Below are 23,880 nucleotides of genomic sequence, written 5' to 3'. Positions count from 1 at the left end.
AAAGTGCCGTTCCACAGAGCTTTCTTTGGATGATGGAAGTACAGAAGCCACTTAAGTATGTTTTACTGAAAAACAGTCTAGGGCCAGTTCCCCAAACACCTCTCATAAATCATAGTGCTTACTATAGTGAGTAGTCCCACTGAAGTCATCTTATAGTAGTAAGCTCTTTTTACAGCCAATTAGAAGTGCTTGTGAATTGAGGCCCTTTGGCATTTTTACATCAATTTCTATTATAGGAGACAGATTTTAAATATCAAGCATTTGATTGAAACAGGTCCTTCTCATAGTTGTTTTTAAAGTTATACCAGACATAGACTCAAGAGTATATTGTCAGTGATTGAGGTGGAAATGTATGTTTGTCCCCTTCTTAATTCTACTTTTACATATCACTAGTGTTAAAATAAATAGCTCCTTAAAAACCATTTTCTGGTGGAGATGGATTTTACCAGAAGTGTTATTATATTTAATATATAACAAGTGTTAAAATATTTAAGCCACATTGCCATCATTTTTATCTTCTTCTTTCTATACTTGAGAATTGGGGAAAGCAGTTAAAATAGCTCACTGTTGTCAAGCTGCTAAAATGTATGATAAATGAAGCTTTGTAAATAGTGAAAATATGCTGAAGGTGATTAACTCCGACAATTTTCATGTAAGAAGCTTGAGATGATAAATCTCTCCTGTGGTTAGTTATTAATTTAGTGCAAGGGATTTAGCATCAGCCTAAACTATTTTATGAATTGTGGCATAAAAAAATATTTTAAAAGTTAGATACATGCATGTTAAACCAAAGGAGAAATTGCTTGGATTTGATTGGTAGTAATTAAAAATGGCAGATTTGACGCAAGTGTGACTTGGCTATTTTCTATGTGACAGTCCTTACAGAAATTAACAGAGTGCAATGGACCCTGAAGGTATGAAAAATGACAGAATATTATAAATGAGTCCTTAGACCTACCTGAAAACTGAAAGAATTTATAGATATCATTCCTGTACGGATAAAATATTTGCAGTGGTATAATTTAACGTACAAAACAATAAAAAAAAAATCTGTTACTGAAGCGTAGAAAACAAGACACAATCTTTATTGTAATTATAGTTTCATTTTGAGGCTACCACCTATAATTTACCATGCAACTAGCATGGATACTTTATTTAAAAAGGAAAGAGAAAAAAGTGATGGCTGTCTTCATGATTTACGGCACTGACTATATTGTTTAGAGACTGTTAGTACTTCTGTTATAAACACCATTTTTGAAGGGTGCATAATTCATCTTTTAAATTTGCCTTGGGCTCTGTCTTGGTGCATGGGATATCAGCTCAAATGTAAATTATGTTCCTTTTTTAAATTTTTGTGGGTGAATTTGCTTTTCATAATAAATGAGTGATTAATATTACTGTGTGGGCAGGAGTATGGGCTGGAGCTCTGCAAGGTGCCACAGACAGCTCTGCTAAATCCCTTGAATCCACATTTATAGTATCTCTGTGAGCCGAGTTCTGGGAGCATTTTTAGCAGAGATTGCTAATTGTCCTGAATTTTTGTGGTGGTTTTGTATGGACAGTTATCCGCTGGGAACATAGGGATAACTGTTCATATGGTCAGAATCCATGGCTGGCCAAGAAGAATAGAAACCTTTGCAGGAGAGGAGATGTGAACTTCTGCTTCTACAGAGGTAGTGATCTAAGGAAGGTTGTGGGGAGGAGGTTATCAGGAAATGATGAATCTTTTAGGGAGCTTAGTAGTATTAGGATGGTGAGCTGAAGGCTGCATCACAACTGGTACAGATTAAGCAACGGGGAATGCAAGTGTTAGCAAAGTGCAGCGGATTCTGAAGCTTGTGAAAGAGCAGACTTCTGGGAGTGTGTGTGGAAAATTATGAGAAAGGCTGGTGTTCTGAGGGAGGATTTGGGAGCAGCGGTGAGCACTTCTAGTAGTGGTGGAAAGTAGGAGAGGATTAAGGGAAAGGAGCACAGTGGGAGAGACTGTGCCTAGGTGAAGCAGAAGGAACCCCTGACTCCTCCCCAAATGTAGTTTTTCAGCTCTCACCTTTCACTGGTAAGTTTGTCTGTCCTTCTCTAAACCCTCATTTGTGTCTTAAAGAAGGCCTCTCCTAATAAGATCTGGGTCTGTATAGATTGGTGAGCTGATTTGGAATACACTCACTCTCTTAAAATGATGCTATATCAAGGGCACAGGTGCTTACAGTAATAATAAAAGAGGAAGAGATTCAGGCAGATAGCCATAAACAGTCTTTGACCTTGAGGACCGTGAGGTATTACTGCTTACTTCCAGAGCCATTATGGAGGTAAGAGGAGACATTTTCTGTTCAGAAACATAAGACCCTCCAATGTTAATACTTGCATTTCTATTGTGGATAGAAATCAGTCTTTCTCCTGTTGCATCATTGCAATTAGTGGGGAGGTCTGGTCAAGACCTACCCGTTCTTTGCTAGCTCTGCCCCACAGTGAGGCATATAGGCTTCTAATAGAGGGAAAGTTCTGCTGCTTAGGAAAGAAGTTGTAGCGGCATCCCAAAGGAGAGTCAGATACTGCATAGTGTTTTCATACTGGCCTTACTTTCAGCTCTATGGAAATACCCTGCAACTTCTGTCCATAAGAGAGGAAAAAAGGCTGGAATGAGCCATTAACTACTTTGGCAACCTATCCTCCAAAATATTATATTGGAATTGGTATAGTCAGTTTACAATTAGATATGCACTAAAAAATAAAATTACTAGTTTGCTTTTCTGACCACCTCTCAGGCAAAAATGTTCACAAATAGAAATGCCAAGTCATTAATCTATGACTCCTTTACTTCTGGCCCATAAAAGGTTCTACTATTTTTAAATAGACTTTCTTTAAAAGTTAGCAAAAACAGCAAGCCATTCCAGATATATTTGAGAGCACAAAAAGGAGCTTCATGTCTGCCAGATATACCTAGTGCATTTGACATTTAAATACAGTGAACTGGCAATTGATGTTTCCATTGATTTACTGTGGTATTTTGGTGTATTCTGTTGTGCTTAGTTGTAATTATTTTCCTTCACTGTATATTTTAAAATTGTTATGCTTTTGTGTGTCCCTTTATTTCCCCTCCTATTGTGGGTATGCACATGTGTGAGATCATTGTTGAGTGACATTACTTGCGCTATATTTGGGGGGACAGGAGAAATATTCTATATTTGAATAACTATGCTAAGGATATTAATAATAGTGTTTTCCTGCTAGCTCGACAGTTTAAAATTACTATTAAATCTTTACTGCTCTCAGGAATGAAGTCAGGGAGAAGATTTTATTTGAGATGAGCCCACACTGCAAAATTCAGATGCAGATTCAACTCCATATTTTAACCCGGATGCTATGGCATGTTGCAGATTGAAACTCTAATTATGACATTGAAACCTGGGTTCAGGTCCGGGTTTCAAGCTCTTCATCACTTTGAGGTGTTCAGATTCTTGTTCCTGGATCACTTCCTATACTTCACTAAACAAATGATTAACTATATTTTTAGATTTTAAGAGTTGTTGCTCTGTTACAAACAGATCCTTGGAGCTCTGTTGCCAGTGTTATTGAAGTTGCATGGCTTACCACAACTAAGAAACATCAAACATATGAACAAGTATAAAAACAGAAGTGGGCTGGGGAAATATTGGAATAAATTTTATATTTGACGGACTGCCAACATGAGACAAAAGCTCTCTTATAGGTCTCCATTAACTAGGGCTGAAGGAAAAGAAGGCTGTTTTCTTTAATTCTTTCCACGTAAGTATAAATTGATACATTAACTGTCTGTACAGGCTTATAGCTTTTGAGAATCTAATTATATTTTCAATCTGGTTAATGTTTTGGATCATAAATGGCTTGCTTATTATAACTGAGACTTTAGAAATTTTTAGATTTCAAAGCAAAGTGCACCCTTGAAATGTATTTATTTACTTGCCATAATTCTTCAAGTGGAATTTATTCCCAAATACTAAACGTCATTATATTGCAGAGAACTGCTTTTCTGTGGTGAATCGTGGCGGCCATCCATCAATAGGACATAACAGTGAACTTGTTAGACTGAGGACTGAATGAAGTATTACCAAGCAGATCCTGTCAGATGACATTCAAATATTCATGCAGTCATTGCAGGATCTTGATAGTGGTCTCCCACTGTGAATAAAGCAACTGCTTTAACTGGAAAGTCGTAACTTTGGAATGTTATAGACCTATTGTTTACTCTGTGCATACCCATGTTCCTTTCAGTTGTGGGCTTACAGCAGTTTTTTTACTGTTTTGTTTCAAATTTATAATACTGTATCTCTAAATTTAAAAACCATCACTTTTTGGGAACATTTACACACATGAAAAAGTCTGAGACAGTGGATTCTACTTCTGGAATTTTTATTTTATGTGAATGTTGTCTCATGCTTCAAGACATACAATATAATATGAAGGCATGAAATGGGAGAAATTTTAGTTAAAACTTAAATCTGAGAAATGATGCAAAGTTATGACTGTCTTTGTTTGATTTACATTTAGAGAACATGATACAGTTGCAGAATTTTTTTGTGGTATGTAGTTTTGTGGATCTGAAATTGTTTACAGAGTGTATAATCACTCTATCTGTGGATACATTCACACTATGAGCAAGGGGTGTAATTCCTAGCTCATGTAGAGATACTCATGCTAGCTTGATGAGTGCTGCACATTCAAAATGGAGTTTGCAGCTTGGTAAAGATACATATAGAGTTCAAATCTCACAGAGAATTCATAAACTGTACAGAGTCCCAAAAATCATCACAGTGCTTAATATCCTGATTTATCCGTCAAAGAACTTCTTGGGAATTTCTTTACTTTCTGCTGACCCACATAATCCAAAACATACTTTTAGTGATGATTGAATCTTGATTCTCAGATAGCAAAGTCATGATTTGAGGATTCTCTTCTCATTTAAAACAGTTTTGATCACTTTGATAGTGAGCCTGGAATAATTTGCATTCTGGAAGAAAATTAAGGACCATCTGAATGCCTACACAGTTACTACATGGTGTATGATACCCTGTTTGCACTTCAGGCATTATTTCCCCACAATTTTAATTAGCTTTCCCAAATTCATTCCTACAGGAGCAGATATAGGTAAGTGACGGACCCACCACTATTGTTTACTATATAGGGTTACCAGATAGCAAATGTGAAAACTGGGACACTTTTTTCAGTGTGTGTGAGTGAGAGAGAGGAATAGTTCCAGATATAAGACAAAGCTGCTAATATCGGGATGGTCCTGATAATATCGGGATATTAGGTCACCCTATTGCTTTAACAAATGTTCATACGTTGAAGTTTTTTTGCTTCCTTGTCATTATATACACCAGAATCATATATACTGAAACATTTTTAACTTGGTCTCATCCATAACCAAAATATGATCCCCATCTTCTTTTTACCATTTTCTGTTCCCACAAGTACTTAAAATGTAATTATTCTTCTTTGAGTGCTTGCTCATATCCATTCCGGTTAGGTGTGTTTGTGCCGCGTGCATGTTCGTCGGAAGATTTTTACCCTAGCAGCACTCGGTGGGCTGGCAGGGTGCCCCCTGGAGTGGCGCCACTATGGTGCCGGATATATACCCCTGCCGGCCCATCCGCCCCTCAGTTCCTTCTTACCGCCTGTGTCGGTCGTTGGAACAGTGGAGCGCGACTTAGCTGATCTCCACCTCCCTACCTGTCTGCTCGTTTCTAATAGTTATTGTGTATATAGTTCGATCTTCTATATTTCTAGTTAGTTTCTATTTTTCGTAGTTCTTTGTAGTAATTATTGTATATAGTTAAGGGGGATCGGGGGTTAGCCCCTTCTCCTCACCTAGTACCGGGGCCCATGCCCGGCTCACTGGGCTTCAAACCATGCTCGGCCTGTCATAGGCCGATGCCCACAGGAGACCCTCATGACTCCTGTTTAAAGTGCTTGGGCGAATCCCACCTCGCAGACAAGTGCCGCATCTGCAAGGCTTTCAAGTCCTAGACGAAAAAGGAACGGGTCATTCATCTAAAGCAACTCTTGATGGAGGCAGCTCTAACTCCTCCATCTTTGGAACCGACTGCGGCACTGGGGACAAGTGCCTCCTCTGCACCGGAGCGCACAGCTGCAGTGAAGGCTCCTCGACACCAGCCTGTACCGGCCCAAGCTCCTGCACGGCACCTCTCTCTCTCCCCAAGGAGCAAGAAGCATAAGACTCCTGCGGCTCCCATATCTACGCCGCAGTCAGAGCGTACAACTAAGTCGGACCGCCCGGCACTGTCAGCTGCTGCTGCACCGAAGTCTTCTGCACCGTTGATTCCGGTCTCGCAAGAGCTGTCGAGTCCGGTGCCTATCAGCTCCCCAGCACATGCTGTGGTTGAACTTATCATGCCCTCTACGCCGGAGACGTTCTCCGCTGCAAGGGAGTTGATTGCCTTGACAGAGCCCAAGCTGCCTCAACCCCCAGCACCGCCGGTGTGGGTTGTTCAATCATTAGGCAAGCCCGCCATGATGAGACCATCCTTGCCTGGTACCACCGAACGTCACCAGTCACGATCCAGGTCCCGCAGGCACTCTCGGTCCCGTCATCGATCCCAGTCCCGACGCTGCTTGCAGTCCTGGTACCGCTCTCCATCTAGGTACCGGTCGTACTTGCGGCACCATTGGAGATCCCGGTTGCCGTCCCGATACTCGCGGCACTGGTCCAGGTCCTGGCACCGCTCATGGCACTATACTTCTCACAGCCCATCTCGGCACGGAGATTCAAGGCCCCGGTCAACCTCCTGGCACTGCGCTGGTCGCAGGTCCTGGTCTCACTCCCGGCGCCGGTACGACTCCCGGTACTGTTCTCTGATATCACATGGAGAAGGATCGAATTGATGCTGAGACCCTGCCCAAACGGCCTCAGCTCCTCCGCGGCCTTCTTGTCATTCATCCGTCTCATCCCATGCGGACAGTGCTTCCTATGGGGATTCGGATACTCACACCCATGGCCCGGACCAGGGACCTCATCAGTGGTCCTTTTGGACACCTTGGGCTTATCACCAAGCCCAAGGGGAATCCGCTGGCCAATCACGCTCTGGTCCCTCAGAACACCGCGTGCCAGAGGCCACTGTTGGCAGACTTCCCCCAGCTGGTACGGAGGAAGCTCCTACCCATGCACCGGACCCACATTAACTTCCGGCTCTGGAGGTCCCCCAGGATCAGGAGTCAGTACAGGACCCACTCGTCCCGGGTCTGTCATCCTCCTCTTCTCCGGATGAGGCAGTAGCGGGGACGTCATCATCGGGCCCGCCTCCGATTGACCTCAGGTCACACCAGGACCTTCTGTGACGTGTTGCCCAGAATATCAACTTGATGGTAGAGGAAGTTCCAGAGGTGGAAGACCCGGTGATAAGTATATTGTCGGCGGAAACACCAACTAGAGTGGCTCTCCCCTTCATCCGTTCGATCCAGGCTAGAGCAGACACCATCTGGCAATCCCCGTCATCCATCCCGCCCACAGCCAGAGGGGTCGAATGGAAATACATGGTGCCTTCCAAAGGGTATGAGTACTTATATGTGCACCCCTCTCCCCATTCATTGATTGTACAGTCCGTCAATGAACAGGAGCGGCACGGCCAACAAGCCCCTGCACCTAAATCAAGGGAGGCCAGGCAAATGGATTTGTTGGGACAAAAAGTCTGTTCCGCGGGAGGCCTCCAACTCAGGGTAGAAAACCAACAAGCCCTCCTGAGTAGGTACAACTACAACATGTGGGAGGCCGTAGGGAAGTTTATAGAACTGGTCCCGCAGGACTCCCGCCAGGAATTTACAGCACTCCTGGAGGAAGGAAAGAGAGTAGCGCGGACCTCCCTACAGGCCTCGCTGGATGCTGCCAATTCGGCAGCTAGAACGGTCGCCTCTGGAATAGCCATGCGTTGTATATCATGGCTGCAAGTGTCAGGCCTGCCACCTGAACTTCAACATACTATACAAGACTTACCATTTGATGACCAGGGCCTGTTCTCACAAAAGACGGACCCTAGGCTACAGAGTCTAAAAGACAACCGCGTAATTATGCATTCGCTGGGAATGCATACGCCACAGACTCAAAGACAGTCCTTCTGCTCCCAACCTCAGCACCCTTACCCCCCGCCTAGGCCAAGGCAAGACTTTCCCAGAAGGCGAGGTCGTGCCAACCGCAGACGTCAGTCTGGACCTCAAGGGGATAACAATTCCGGTCCCACCAAGCCAACAGCGGGACCCAAATCAAACTTTTGAGGGTGTGCCCAAGAGCAGTGTACCAATTGTCTCCCAGGATCCTTTTCAGGATCAACCAGGATCAACAGGTTCAGGATCAACCGCCTTTTCCCGTTCCTCCCTGCGTGGTCCCAATTAACTTTGGATCTTTGGGTCCTACACACAGTGGAGCTTGGATACCATCTTCGGTTTCTTTCACCCCCTCCCTCCCAACCCCCCTCCTCGTCCCTCTTCAGGGATCCCTCTCACGAGGAACTCCTCCTGCAGGAGGTTTGGAGGCTCCTTACAATTGGAGCTATAGAGGAGGTACCGGAGGAATTAAGGGGCAAGGGGTTTTATTCCCGATATTTCCTAATCCCCAAGGCAAAAGGGGGCCTCCGGCCTATCCTAGACCTGCGAGGACTGAACAAATTCATGAAAAAGTTCAAGTTCTGCATGGTATCCCTGGGAACCATCATTCCTTCCCTGGATCCCGGAGATTGGTACGCCGCTCTTGACATGAAGGACGCATATTTCCACATTGCAATTTACCCCCCGCACAGATGGTATCTACGCTTTGTGGTGAATCATCAACATTATCATTTTACGGTCCTTCCCTTTGGCCTCTCCTCGGTCCCTCAGGTATTCACGAAGTGTATGGCGGTAGTCGCTGCTTCCCTACGTCGTTGTCGAATACATGTCTTCCCATACCTCGACGACTGGCTTATTTGAGGGACCTCCGAGGCACAAGTCACCAGTCATGTGAGCATCATCAAGGACCTATTCATGCGTCTAGGCCTGATAATCAATTTAGAAAAATCTACTCTGGTGCCTATGCAGAGGATAGAGTTCATCGGAGCCATGCTGGACTCCAATCTTGCAACGGCCAGTTTGCCTCTACCTCGTTTTCAGACTATAGTCTCCCTTGTACAAAGACTTCAAAGCTTCCCAACAACCTCTGCCTGCACTTGCCTTGGCCTCCTCGGTCACATGGCTTCATGCATGTTCGTCACAAAGCACGCCAGACTGCGCATGCGTCCTCTTCAAACTTGGCTCGCCTCAGCCTATCATCCGGGCAGAGATGCCATAGACAGTATACTCACAATCCCGCTGAGCATTCTAGGCTCCCTGGACTGGTGGCGGACGCCATCCCTAGTGTGTGCAGGTCTGCCGTTCCATCCACTGCAGCCCTCCACGTCCTTAACAATGGATGCGTCATCTCTCGGCTGGGGTTCTTGCCTAGGGCACCTTCGCACTCAAGGCCTTTGGTCGTCTCAGGAATTGGCGTTACACATAAATGTCCGAGAACTGAGAGTGGTCCGACTGGCGTGCCGAGCGTTCCAGCATCATCTACAGGGCTGCTGTGTTGCAGTGTTCACAGACAACACAACGGCCATGTATTATATAAACAAACAAGGGAGGGACAGGGTCCTCCCCTCTTTGTTGGAAGGCCATTCAACTGTGGGACTTCTGCATAGCCCACTCAATAGACCTGGTAGCCTCCTTTCTCCCAGGAGTCCGGAACACTCTCGCAGATCAACTGAGCAGATCCTTCCTGTCTCACAACTGGTCCATCTGTCTGGACATTCTCCATTCTGTATTCCAGAAGTGGGGCTTTGCCCACATAGACCTCTTTGCCTCCAGAGAGAACAGGAAATGTCAAGTGTTCTGCTCCCTACAAGGTCATTCCCCAGGCTCCCTCTCGGATGCGTTCCTAATTCCATGGAAAGGTCTCCTATTTTATGCCTTCCCACCATTTCCTCTCGTCCACAGAGTTCTACTCAAGCTCCGCAGGGACAGAGCCCAGCTAATACTGATCGCTCCGGCATGGCCGAGACAGCACTGGTACACCCTGCTGCTCGACCTCTCTCTGGCAGACCCGATACCTCTGCCAGTCTGCCTGGACCTCATAACGCAGGACTTCGGCAGCCTTCACCACCCAGACCTGCAGACCCTCCATCTGACAGCATGGCTGCTGTCTGATCGAGCCAATCTGAGTTGAGTTGTGTTGCTCCACCTCAGTGCAACAGGTGCTGCTGGGAAGCAGAAAGCCTTCCACGCGGACGACATCTCGCCAAATGGAAGCGCTTCTCCCACTGGTGCGCCCAGCATGAATTCATCCCAGAAGGTGTATCGGTCCCCATTATCTTGGACTATTTATGGTCCCTCAGGGAGCAGGGCCTGACGATCTCTTCTATAAGGGTGCATCTTGCAGCTATTTCCACCTTCCATCCTGGGGAAACTGGCAGTTCAATCTTTTCTCATCCCATAGTTTCCAGATTCCTCAAAGGCTTGGAGCGGCTCTACCCTCAGGTCAAGCGCCCAGCCCCTACCTGGGATCTAAACCTTGTATTAGCTAGGCTCGTGGGTCCCCCCTTTGAGCCTCTAGCCACATGCTCGCTGCTGTACCTGTCCTGGAAGACAACCTTCCTCGTCGCTATCACCTTGGCTAGGCGAGTCTCGGAGCTTCGAGCTTTGACTGTGGATCCCCCGTATACGGTATTCCACAAGGACAAGGTACAGCTACGACCGCACCCGGAATTCCTCCCTAAGGTGGTCTCTGCCTTCCACGTTAATCAAGACATCTTTCTACCAGTATTTTTCCCGAAGCCGCACTCATCGCGTTGGGAACAACAGCTGCATATTCTGGATATCCACAGGGCTCTCGCCTTTTATATCGAGAGGACCAAACCCTTCCAATGTTCGCCTCAGCTATTTATAGCTGTGGCAGAGCGCAGGAAGGGCATGCCAATCTCTTCCCAACGGATTTCATCTTGGGTAACGTCCTGTATCCGGGCATGCTATGACTTGGCTCATGTCCCAGCTGGCCATCTCACCGCCCATTCTACTTGGGCTCAAGCCTCATCTGCCACTTTCCTGGCCCATGTTCCCATCCAGGAAATATGTCGCGCGGCTACCTGGTCTTCCATCCACACCTTTGCATCACACTACGCATTGGTCCAGCAGTCCAGAGACGATGCCGCATTTGGCTCAGCGGTCTTACATTCTGCAATGTCTCGCTCCGACCCCACCGCCTAGGTAAGGCTTGGGAATCACCTAACTGGAATGGATATGAGCAAGCACTCGAAGAAGAAAAGATGGTTACTCACCTTTGTAACTGTTGTTCTTCAAGATGTGTTGCTCATATCCATTCCAAACCCGCCCTCCTTCCCCACTGTCGGAGTAGCCGACAAGAAGGAACTGAGGGGCGGATGGGCCGGCAGGGTTATATATCCGGCACCATAGCGGCACCACTCCAGGGGGCGCCCTGCCGACCCACCAAGTGTTGCTAGGGTAAAAATCTTCCGACGAATGTGCACGCGGCACGCGCACACCTAATTGGAATGGATATGAGCAACACATATCGAAGAACAACAGTTACAAAGGTGAGTAACCGTCTTTTTTTGGAATCAACAATTTTGGTAAATACTCTCCCTTTCATACAATTTTTAGGTAATTAAGAGGACACGTGTACACCACTTTCCTACAGTTCATAAAATCATGAATACTTTTCCTCTCTTCCTCAAAGAGCACAAAATCAAATTTTACATATAAACAAAATGAAGGAGCAAACATAATAGTGGAATAGGAATGGGGAGGAAAGACAAAGATTATTGTAATAAGATTATAAGGTTCATCAACAAAGACTGATATGCAAGAAGGATATTTTTTCATAACATGACTTTTTAAATATAAATATTTGCATCAAATATTTAGGGTACAGATGTAGGAGACCTGCATGAGATTATTTACCATCTTACGTTAACAGTAAACTGCCACCACCGAGCGTGTTCCAAATTTTAGGAGAGAGCCACTTGGAACTCTGCCTTCCCTCAAATTATTTCCCCAGTTTTTATTCCCCTTTTCCTAGCAGGATTGAGACTTGATTCACCTCCCAGCAACTCCCTGTGAGCCCAGATCCAAAAAACCCTTGGATCTTAAAATAAGGAAAAATCAATCAGGTTCTGTAAAAGAAGACTTGTATTTAAAGGAAAAGGGTGAAAGGAATACCTCTGAGATTAGCATGCAAGCTACTCTCACAGACAACAGATTCAAAACCCAGAGGATGACCCTCTGGGCAAAAACCTTAGTTACACAAAGATACCCAATTTGATTCCCCCTCTTATGCAAAACGAAGTCACAAAAGAAAATGAACATAATCTAATACATTCCTTCTCTAAACACTTACTACTTTTAAGAAATGTTACATGGCTGATTACTGGATCCTTCAGTCCAGCACAAAACTTTTCTGAACAGACAAAGACTGATTTCCCTCCTCCCTCTTTGAAAACATCTTGTCCTCCCATTGGTTCCTCTGGTCAGGTGTCAGCTAGGCTAGGTGAACTTCTTAACCCTTTACAGGTAAAAGAGGAATTAACCCTTAACTGTCTATTTATGACAATTTGTCATTATTTTTTGTAGGTGTCAGTTAGAAATGAGTTTGAAGGAAGGATTTGAAGGAGAGGAGGTTATTGGCGTTGATCACACATACACATCCCACCTTTTGACAAACTCCTAAACCAGCAGTGCCCACACTTCTCTTTAGAATGCTCCAACCAGCAAACTTACTTCCCCCTCTATCCCCAGGGGAAGCTGCTATGCTGGAGACCTCACCTGCCCTTCAATTAACTTTTTCTTTCAGTACTGCATGAGGAGTCCAGGGCGAAGGGGGCTGAGACTGGTGCTGCCAAAGTTGAAATCTCTGCTGTACTACACCTGCTTCAGGCTCTGTCCTGCTCAGAGCACATGAGTATGTACCGCAGGCAGTAACTGTCTGATACTATCTGTTGTCCAAAGGGGAAACTGCTAGTAGCTCAGGTGAAATGTCTGAGCTACTAGCTGTTAATGTGCAGGTTTGAGAGTCCCCTCAAAATCTGACCTAAATTGTGACAAGTTTTGGCAATGCTGCAGGCTGGAGGACACCCAGAGTGGCAGAAGAATGAGCCCAATTATGTTGCGTGAAATTTGTTTCAGTTCTTCTTTCTCTGCCGAAAGGGAATGTGATCTTAAGTCATGTTACTCCCTCTCAGCACAAAGAGGCAACAGGGGATAGCTAGGGAGTAGAAAATGTGTGCATACTCCTTTATAATATTGGAAGGGTAAAGAAGGTCATATACTTTCTATGTCAAATAAAATTATCCAATATTTCATTAAATGGTTCTGAGTTTAGAAATGTAGAAACCCTTTGCAGTACAGATGATGTCATCATCTCCTTGAAGGTCTATATTCATGATGTATCTGGAACATTACACTATCACTAGTGGATGAAAACCCATTTTGTCATACACATGTGTCAGTTGGGCCAAGTAATATACAATATGTGCAGTCTCCCTCAGATAGCCAATGAAATTGTTGCATGCACAATAGCTGTAGAGAAAGGTTGATGATTGGTTATCTAATCTCTGATATCTTGATGGTCTAGAACTCTTGGCATGACATGTACATGGCTTATTGTAGCTATACACTGCATGGGTGTAATTCGTGAGGTCAGAGTGAGTGAGACCTTGAGAACTTTGAAAACTGGACAATTAACAGACCACAAATCCCAGTTATGATTGATTGTGGTGGTATTCTAAACAAAAAGAGCTCTCAGACATATTTTTATCTGTTTCCATCTCTTCATACTGTCTCTGTGGACATTCTAGACTTCAGAGTGATACACAGGTTGCATCTCTACCACAAGTTAGGAAGTGAGTCCCTGCTCCTGTGTGAGAGCTAGTACGAGTTGTCATAAACAGATGGTTAAGGGTTAATGCCTCTTTTACCTGTAAAAGGTTAAAAAGTTCACCTAGCCTAGCTGACACCTGACCAGAGGAACCAATGGGGGAACAAGATGTTTCAAAAGGAAGGAGGGAAGTTTTTCCTTTGAGAGCTTCAGTTTCAGCCGGAGTGAAAAAGATCAAGGAACCAGCCTCTGATCAGAGTAGAAAGTTTAGAAAGGAATAAATAGGTTTATGTTTATTTCTTTGTTTCCTGTCTTACGCAAATTGAGGTAGAATCAAATTGGGTATTTGAGTATTTTTTTTTTTTTGTGTAACTAAATTTGTGCCCAGGGGAACATCCTCTTGTGTTTTGAATCTGTTTTCTGTGAGAGTAGCTGGTATGCCAGTCTCTCCCAGAGGGTTGTCTTTTACCTTTCTTTTCTTTAATTAAAGCCTTTTTTCTTAATACCTGATTGATTTTTCCTTGTTTTTTAGATCCAAAGGGATTGGATCTGGACTCACCAGGGATTGGTGGGGGGATGGTTAATTTCTCCTTGTTTTCAGATCCAAGGGGTTTGGATCTCTGTTCACCAGGGGATTGGTGAAGTCCCTCAAGACTACCCAGGGAAAAAGGGGGTCCTTGGGGGTGGTGGCAGCGATACCAGATCTAAGCTAGTAATTAAGCTTAGAAGTGTCCATGCAGGTCCCGACATCTGTACCCTAAAGTTCAGCGTGGGGAAGGAAACCTTGACATGAGTATAAATGATAGTGTAGCTGCAGTTGCATGGACAGTGATATGCTGCCTGAATATATACCCATTGGGTTCTGGTTGGTTTTACTTGGCACAGCTAAGTTTTTTTTGCTATTTGAAATATTTAATAAGAGAGTTTGCCCTTTGCATCGTTTTCCATAATAATGTAGAAGCTTCAAAAATAAGTGTGGAATGATGCACTAAACCTCTCGCAAAAATTCTGTAACATTGAAACTTCTTGGGAATTTCTTCACCTTCTCATAGTTTGTATAATAATAAAAAAAACTCAGTGATGATCTTATCAGGGTTCACAGTGATTTGGAGAATCTTTTTTCTTTCTTATTCAGGTAAGTTCTTTGAGTGCTTGCTCATGTGTATTCCACAGTACGTGTATGTGCTTGCCATATGCACTGGTGCCGGTAGTTTTTCCCTCAGCAGTAGGGAAATGCAAGAAGGAACTGAGGGTGGAGGGATCGTGTGGCTCCCCTTATAGCATGCTATAGCGGCACCACTCCAGGGATCACAGCAGCACTCCCTCTACTGCTGAGGGAAAAAACTTCTGGCACCAGTGCACTTGGTGAGCGCACACACCTACTGTGGAATAGACATGAGCAACATATCTCGAAGAATGCCAGTTACGGAACAGTAACTGTCCTTTTTTATCACTTTGTTGGTGTGCATGGAATAATTAGCATGCTGAAATCAAAGTAAGGTCTAGTTAAACATCCACATGAAGTAACTTCGTGGTGGACTTTAAGCATGTCTCCTACAATTTTAGTTTTCTTAAATCTGTTCGCTGAGAGGTAGACTCAAACACTGATGGATCCACTATTGTACTTTACCTCAGTGTATGCCTGCACAAAATTATATTGTTGAGCAACCTATGTGAGTAATAATAACTGTTTGCTGAGTCTCATATCTTTAACAACTATTCAATACTGGTCCAATATTTCATGTCTATCTTTATATGGTTTAACTATACTTAGACTTGCTGCTACTCATTAGAGCAAAAGGTTTGAGTGGCAGCGATCTAGTGATTAGAGAAAACTGTCTTTTGTTGTATTTGCTTAACTTAAGCTACAATTTCTCTTGGTTGAAATTGTTGCTTAATGTATGCTTACCAGGTTAAGTGATGTGTTCCCTTTGCCTCTGAATCAGGAGTCCTAGTTTTGGAAAATTCTTTTAAGATTTTTTCCTTTGGTTTACCTGCCATTCTTTTGTGCCCAGTTGTTCCCTGGACAGCTTAACCTTGCAAATCTTGAATAGCTTTTTCAAACTCAAAGGGAAGTAAGGTTCAGTGTGTCCTTGGCATTTTCCCTCATCTAATTACTTCATAGTTATAATTTCTTCTCTCTATGACTTAGGTTTGTGAGAATGTACAAAAGCAGTAAATGAACTCTTGAAAAGAGGAGGAAAGAAAAATTCAATTATAATCTAGCACAGTATCCTTTGCCAAAATGTACTCAAGTCAAGCAGAGCAACCAGTTACTGAATTAGACAAAGCTTTGTGCAGTGTATTTCTCTTAATGCTGCTTCTGATCATAATGCCAGTAAACCTTTTATAGGTTTGGCCAAGACAAAACTGATATATTTTTTGAGACAGGTGTAAATAGGCTTTCTTCTAATAAATAGGTTCAGTTCATCAATTTGAGCCGAGAAAACATGTTTTCATTGTAATATCCTTGCATATTTATAAGGCTAAAGATAAGGTCCTTCAGAAATTTAATAATTGGATTTCAAAAGAGGGAACTCCACATATGTGAAAGCTAGGTTTTGATGAATGATCTGGCCTTCCATGCATTTCTGTGAAATTTAGGTTTTGTTTTTCCAATGTATAGTGCTGCATGTACCTCTTCAACTTTAAGTACTCAATTACACTGGTCCTTGCAACATCAAGATTTTAATCACTATCAGTTGGCATTATCAAAAAAACATTTTGCACAGATTATATTTCACCTGTACTTTGCAATAAATTACACAATGTGCACAAAATGTGGGAACAGTTGAAGATTAAGAAGATTACAGAAGGACATCCTGCACATTTCATCACAATATCTTTACAAAAAATAATGGGTGTTCTGGGTTGTGGAGGCCATGTCCCCTGCCCTTCCTTTTGGCCACAAATTCCTTGCCCCAGGGAGCTGACCATTTAAATTCATGGAGTTTTCCATACATTTAATTCTTCCTCTTTAATATTTTGTCATGGGATGGGATGGGATGGCCCAAATTGGAGCTAATGATTTAACTAGTATTCTGATTAAAAATATTCTTCATGAGATTCACTAAAATACAAGAGTGGGTGGAAAGATATGTTGTTCTGCTCTCATTCTTTTTCCCTAAGCCAAATATAGATAAATAAATAGATGTGCTAATATGGTAAAAATATGTCATCAACTTGCTTTCAGGAGTTTTGTTACTATGAATTTGCAGTAAACGTATTCAGGATTGTTAGTTTAAATACAAGATTATAATCTGGGTACAGTGTTTGTTTTTGTTCTTGGTTAAATAATTGTTTTGGGAGACTTGTACAAATCTCAAAACCAAAGATGTTTTATGGCATACTTGAAATTTTCACTTTCGTAAATAAAAAGTTGTCTTTGATTTTAAAAAAATGAACACAATTTTAAAGCTCAATGATGTACAACATGTACTTATTTAGCTATTTAAAATTTATTAGGTTGACATTTTTAAAAATGTATTCCTCATAAGGATGGTCAGTAGCAGAAACATTTGCTAGGTGTATTGTGTATAACAAATTATTTGGCTAGTGCAGTGTATTGCTCTTAAATACAGTATGCAAATACTTCTGAGTCATTACAGTGAATACTGTCAGTTATATCTGTTTTGTATAATTGTGAAAATATGCATTGACAGAAATGTCTCAATTGATGCTGTAGAGTTTTAATAGTTTTATCAATTATTTTTGGTTTATGTTAGTGAGTCGTTCACTGAGACTTTTTAAAAACGACCATTGATTATACTTACCTTATTAATATTTCTGTGGGACCTTAAAAGTGTAATGCATAATATTAGTGCTAAGTATCATCCTCATCATCATTGTCATCACTGTGTTCATATCTGTGCAATTCTGTACTTCAGTGTCATGGGGCAAACTGAGAATGGTGTGGATGTCTTAAATCAGATCTTTCATGGTACTTGCTGTTGCTGCTGTGTCTTAAAGATTCATGTGCTGCTGAAGCATGGCTCTTTTTAAGGCTTGTTTCCCCATTTGTGTACCACAGTTCCCCATTTGTATCGACTAAATGTTAGGCTAATAGTGCTGAGTAGCCTAAAATAGTGTTTATGTAAACAATTGCTTCTGTTTTATATTTCTTATACTCTCAAGTTCTATAACACTTAGTCTTTATAAAACATTTTGTGATAATAGTTCATCTTCAGCTTGTGTGTCTTGAACTTATTTCAAAATATCTAAACTTGCAGAAAAAGACATAATAAAATCCTCCACCACCAGGGAGCCAAAGCTAGACAAATTAAGACTGAAAATAGGGTGCAGACTTTTCACAGTGATAGTAACTAACTGTTTTGGACCAATTTCGTGAAGGTTGTGGTGGCTTCTAAATCACTTGGTGTTTTAAATGAAGATTGGATATCTTCTTAAAAGCCGTGTTCTAGTTCAACAAGAAGTTAGAGACTTCATCTAGGAATTACTGGGTGAAATACTGTGGCCCATGTTATACAGAAGGTCAGACTGGATGATTATAATGGTCACTTCTGTCTTTAAGTTCTGTAAACCTATATTCTTTAATATGAATTAAGATGAATTGAAGACAAAACTGTAGGTATTTTAGAAAAATAAAACTTAAGCATGATTTGTAATTTTCACTATCTACATTCTTTTGTTTAAATTAGGGTTGGGGAACCTTTTTCCTATCAAGGGCCATTCACCCACAGAAAAAATCACTTGCGGATCACACAAAACCCTGTTTGGTGTGTGTGTGAGTGAGCCTGGGGCTTCTCCTAGGCTCAGGGGTGGGGCCAGAAATGAGGGGTTCAGGGTGAGGGAGGGGGCTCCGTGCTGGCGCAGGAGATTGGGATGCAGGAGTTGGTGAGGGCTCTAGCTAGGTATACGAGCCGGGATGGGGGGTTTGGGGTACAGGAGGGGGCTGTGTGCTGGGGCCAAGGGGTTTGGAGTGTAGTAGTGGGTTCAGGGCTGGGGCAGGGGATTGGTTCCTAGCCAATGGGAGCTGCAGAGACAGAGCTGGTGGCAGGGGGCAGCACATGGAGCTTCCCTGATTGCCCCTGCTCCTAGGGACCGCTGGGACCTGCTGGTTGCTTCTGGGAGCTGTGCGGCGCCGACTGGGCTTTTAATGGCCTGGCAACCCTAGCTTCCCACTACAGTGGGGTGAGCCGGTGCTCTCAGCTCAGTGCGTAGTCTTGAGGCTTCTGGCCAGTGGTTGAGAGACTTGCCGTGGGTCGGATGAAATGAAGCAGCAGGCCGGATCCAACCCTTGGGCCATAGGTTCCCCACCCCTGGTTTAAATAATGATTTAATAACACAGAAATTAGAGAAAACATTTATTTCAGAATCAATTTTTATGGACAATTCTGTACTCCAAGTACCACTTCTTAGTCACAGACATCATCTAGTACTCCTGGGGGAATTCTGCGCCGCTGCGTAAGTGCAGAATTTATGTCCCTATAGATTTTTTTCTCCTCCAGAATAATTGATTCTGAAGGAGAGGCAAAGGGATGCAGTCTGATATGGCTCCAGAAGAGAGGGCAGCTGACTCATGGACTGGAGCAGCCAGCCATGGCGAAGAAGCAGGCAGAGGCTGCCTTCCTCACAGTACCTTCCCCAAGGGGCCAGGCGTGGAGGCATGGGATATGGGGGGGATGGCCAGACCAGGGCCCATGGGATTGCTGGTGGTGTATGTCACAGAATGAGGTTCAGAAGGGACAGTGGGGGAAACAGACTCGGGGAGGGGGCACAGGAACTAGTGTGGTGACATTGAGTCAGGGGCTGAATGGTAGTTGGGGTGCAGGGCCACCTGGGGAAGGGGAGGTGCGGGGACCAGGGGAGTTGGGGGTGGCCGAGTGGGGGTGCAAGGACACATGGGGACAGCGGCAGCTATGCCTGACTGAATGGGGGGTGAGGGTTCAGGGTCAAATGGGGACAAGGGCAGATGGGCTTGACTGAATGGGAGAGGCTAAGGGTCAGACAGGGTCTATATGGGAGAAGCTCCTCAGTTCCCTAACAATCCTTCCCCCACCCCCAAAAAGCAACAACTGTTCCATACTTCTGCCACTCACACCCAACAAGCTTCCATGTTCGCTCCTGGGCTCCTTCCCAGCAATTACTTCCTTCTCTTTCAGCTCTTCTGTTACTCCTGACCTTTGACCTCCTTCTGTGGGAAATAATATTCTATGTTGTAGTTTAAATTAACTATTACTCTAAGCTCTGTATTAATATGCCTAGTAAGGAATCTATTTGTCAAAAAACATTTCCTGACTCTCTTTTGTTGTTTGTATTGCTACAGACATACTTGCTGACAGGTATTTTGAAATAAATTTCCAAAATAATTGAAACTGGTGTGATTATACTGTGTTATTTTGACAAATAAAATATACAGCATCTTGAATAATTTTAAAATACTATGCACAGATTTTTTGGGGGGATGGTGGGGGAGTGTTCAGAATTCTACCAGGAGTAATCGAGGTCCATTTAGTGAATGCATGAAATCACATTGTGGTGCATTGTAACTTAATGTGCTTAGCTTTCAGAAATGAAAAGATAATCACTCTTTTAAAAATGCATTTTTATCAAATTGTTTTGTTTTTGCCATTTTTCTATAATACAATATCTTCCCATAATCTCGCGTTACAAATATCAAAAAGAAGAGAAAAGAATAAGTGTTGTCAGAAACTCCACTGAGGTTTTTTTTTTTTTTTTTTTATATATTGACAGCCAAACGGCAAACTGCCAGGGAAGAAACAATAGCAGGTGCTGATTTTACTTCACTAGATCTTGCCCTAGTTTTTGGCCCTGAGGCGTACAGGTTTATTATAATCGTAATTGTTTATTCAGTTTTTATTGGCATCTTTCCAGATTTGGTTATTGACATGTCTAAAAGTAACAGAATGTAACCTCTAAGCCTGTCCTGAATTTTTGAAATAGGTTGTAGTAGAGATATAAAAATCATATTGTTAAAAAGATGTGTGCTAAGGGGACTGTCTTTTGAAGCAGGTATCTTAATATGGATATAAAGCAATGCTCAGATCAACAGAGTCTATTAATGAATAATGGATCTTTTTGGTTTCTGTGTAAGTTGTTACCGTTTAAGCAATAAACTTCCTGTAAATAAGAATGAAATAATTAGGTCTGGAAAGGAACGGTGCTGTATTTGAGATAGTTGAATGTATTTTTATGCACAAAGCATTTAGTGTAGGGTGACTAGACAGCAATTGTGAAAAATCAGCACGAGGGTGAGGAGCCTTTATAAGAAAAAGACCCAGAAATCGGGACTGTCCCTATAAAATCTGGACATCTGGTCACCTTAACGTAGTGCCTGTTATGGCACTGGGCAAGCCATGGCGGTTTGGGACAGGGAAAAAAAAAGAACAGTTCTTCTGCGTTTGGAAACAGTTCCAAGGAGTAGAAACTGACCATGATAGGAACAGAGAGCTGTGGGGGAAGAATCAGGCCCTAGTTGGGACCCTCAGGCTTCCCCCACCCGCTCTACCTCAGTGGAAAACGTGATGGCATCAGATACTACTTTCTTCAGTTTCAACTCTGGGCAGTTTTTACTCTCTGTTGATCAGATTTGAGCTAAAAAGCTTCAATGGCCTTTCCATTTTATTTTGGGAACTGATCTTATCACTAACTTTCCTTCACCTTGTTTTTTCTTTTTAACTAGTGCATTGAGTACTGTACCTCTGGCCTGCAGGGTAGAGTAAACACCCTCTTTTGAGACTGCTGATAATGCCAGTCACTGTATCAGCCAGCAAAGAATACTTTAATAGCTGGCATTCTTCTCTGCATGTTGCCTGTTGCTGGTCGTGATTAGTCTCTACCAGCAAAGGGCAGAAGAGTAACCGTGTTAAACAGGCTCCTTCATCAAAATAACTTGCGCTATCCCAAGTTATGTGGTTATGAGTAAACTCATCAATATGTAAAACATATACTACTGTATTACATTGTAAAAGGGATTGCAGGAAACATGAGCTATTTAAAAAAAAAATATGGTGTCAGATTACCATATTTTGAAATCCTTTTCTGAGATTGTTTAGGTAAGAGACCTCCTCACCTATGCCCCCCAATTCAAAATACCATTTGAATTTCAGTACTCATATAAATTACATGTATAGAATGAAAAGAGGCAAGCCAAAATCATCTGTTTATAGGAAAAATTAATTGTTTCATCAAATATAGAGGTGTTATGATACATAGATACTTCCAGATGATGATGCTTTGCCTACAATTGTTTCACATAATTTGGTACTCCAGATATTTCAGTATGTTGTGAAATTTCAGGATACTGAATATTGTTTACATTGAGGTACATGATAAATTAAAAAAGCTTATTACACAAAATTTTGTTCAGAAGGTTTATTGTGACTTTTTGAAGAGGAGGTTGCATGGAGAATACATAGTGTAGAGAACACATAGGACTGGGAGTCCCCGAGTCACATGCTGCCTGTGCCACTGATAGGACTTTACATTTATACTTTACTTGCAAAGTACTATGTAAAAGCATTATTTGATTACAGCTCATAACATCATTATGAAAGAAGCTAATCTCATTAGCTCTGTTTTCCAAATTGGGAAACTTCTGTTCAGTGAAATTACGTGACTTTCCCAAGATCACATAGCAAGTCAGTTTATAAAGAGGACTAAAATCTAGTCTACCCTTAAACACAGCCTTACAGGAAAGTCACTTAACCTCTCTGTTTCCCCGTCTGTAAACTGAGGGTAGCAATTCTAATATATGTTTGTGTTTATCTTTTAATGCTGCATATTTTTATTATTGTACAGTATTTTTAGAGAATTGTATGATACAGTATTTAATAAAAAAGGAGAGCTTAATGGGCAGATACCCTCTCTCTTATGTGTTTAGTAATACTTGGTAATGGCTTTTCTAGCAGGAGAGGGAAACAATTTTTAATATAGACACATCATGTATTCAGTCTAATCCATGAGAAATCTGAGCTTTTTTTGGATTTTTTTGGACACTTAGTCCTTGTTCAATATGTACTCCTAATAATGGAGACATTTGATTTTATGTGGATTCTGCCTTTTCCATCAGTTACAATGAGCCAAAGGGCATGTGAAAAATTTAAATGATAAAAAAAATCTCTTTAATATGGTAATAGTGACAATAAGCTGTGTTCACCTTTACATGATCAAGGGATGTGTTGGGGGATAGATGATATAGAGTGTTCCTAACATATTTGTTACTTTTCATTATCTTATATGATGTAATAGAATTTTCTCATCCCAAATACAATTATTTCTTGCTAGAAATTAAACCTTGCCCACGAGTGGAAATGTAAAATGCAGTTGTACTTTAACACCAGCATTAAACTGGTGACTGAGAACCACTTCCTTTGCTTTTTATTTAATATGTATGTGAAACGATAGAGATGGTGATTTGTCTAATTGCTGTACTGTAGTTATAATTATAGAGAAAAGGTCAATCTAGTCATCACCAATTAAAGTAGGGAAAAGCTACATTTATAGCCCCGAAGAGCCATTATGTCAATTTTATGCTGTTCATCAGGGTATAACACGTTTTCTAGGATATATAAATCTAATCTTCTCTGGTAGCAGACTCACTTCATTATAGGCATTTGGTGCTGTAGAGGAGAGGTAACCCTGAGCAACGTCTGTTAATTGCACATCCTTTCATTGTATCTCTTGTTTTTCTGGATTCATGCACTGTTAATCCTGGCAATTGTAATGAGTAGAAATGGATGTTCCAGATTGATCTTTGACCTCCTATTCTTATATATTTAACAATGTGAAGAATGAAATTATGGAGTCTTGTCTTCTAACCTTTTCTTAAAGGCTGTGAGGGCCTTGTTAGCGCAGTAGGTAGCGCGTCAGTCTCATAATCTGAAGGTCGTGAGTTCGATCCTCACACGGGGCAGGCTCAGTTTTATAAGGCAGGCACCGTGGCTTGGGTGGCTAAAGCACCTGTCTAGTAAACAGGAGATCCTGGGTTCAACTCCCAGTAGTACCGTGTTCTA

At 42.4% G+C, this 23,880-nt stretch overlaps 1 protein-coding gene and 1 non-coding gene across 6 annotated transcripts in view; both read left to right on the top strand.

Annotated features, from left to right (window-relative positions):
- FBXL17 (F-box and leucine rich repeat protein 17) overlaps positions 1 to 23,880 on the top strand; it is a 498,281-nt gene that overhangs the window by 209,114 nt on the left and 265,287 nt on the right. The gene's annotated exons all lie outside the window — the stretch shown is intronic.
- On the top strand, positions 23,708 to 23,780 carry TRNAM-CAU (transfer RNA methionine (anticodon CAU)). Its single transcript has one exon. It is a non-coding gene; the product is annotated as a tRNA-Met (tRNA).

Source organism: Gopherus flavomarginatus, chromosome 3, assembly GCF_025201925.1.
Source record: "Gopherus flavomarginatus isolate rGopFla2 chromosome 3, rGopFla2.mat.asm, whole genome shotgun sequence".
In the NCBI taxonomy this organism is placed as follows: Eukaryota; Metazoa; Chordata; order Testudines; family Testudinidae; genus Gopherus; species Gopherus flavomarginatus.
The sequence above is the reverse complement of the archived record's forward strand: the minus strand, read 5'-3'. Positions and strand labels throughout refer to the sequence as shown.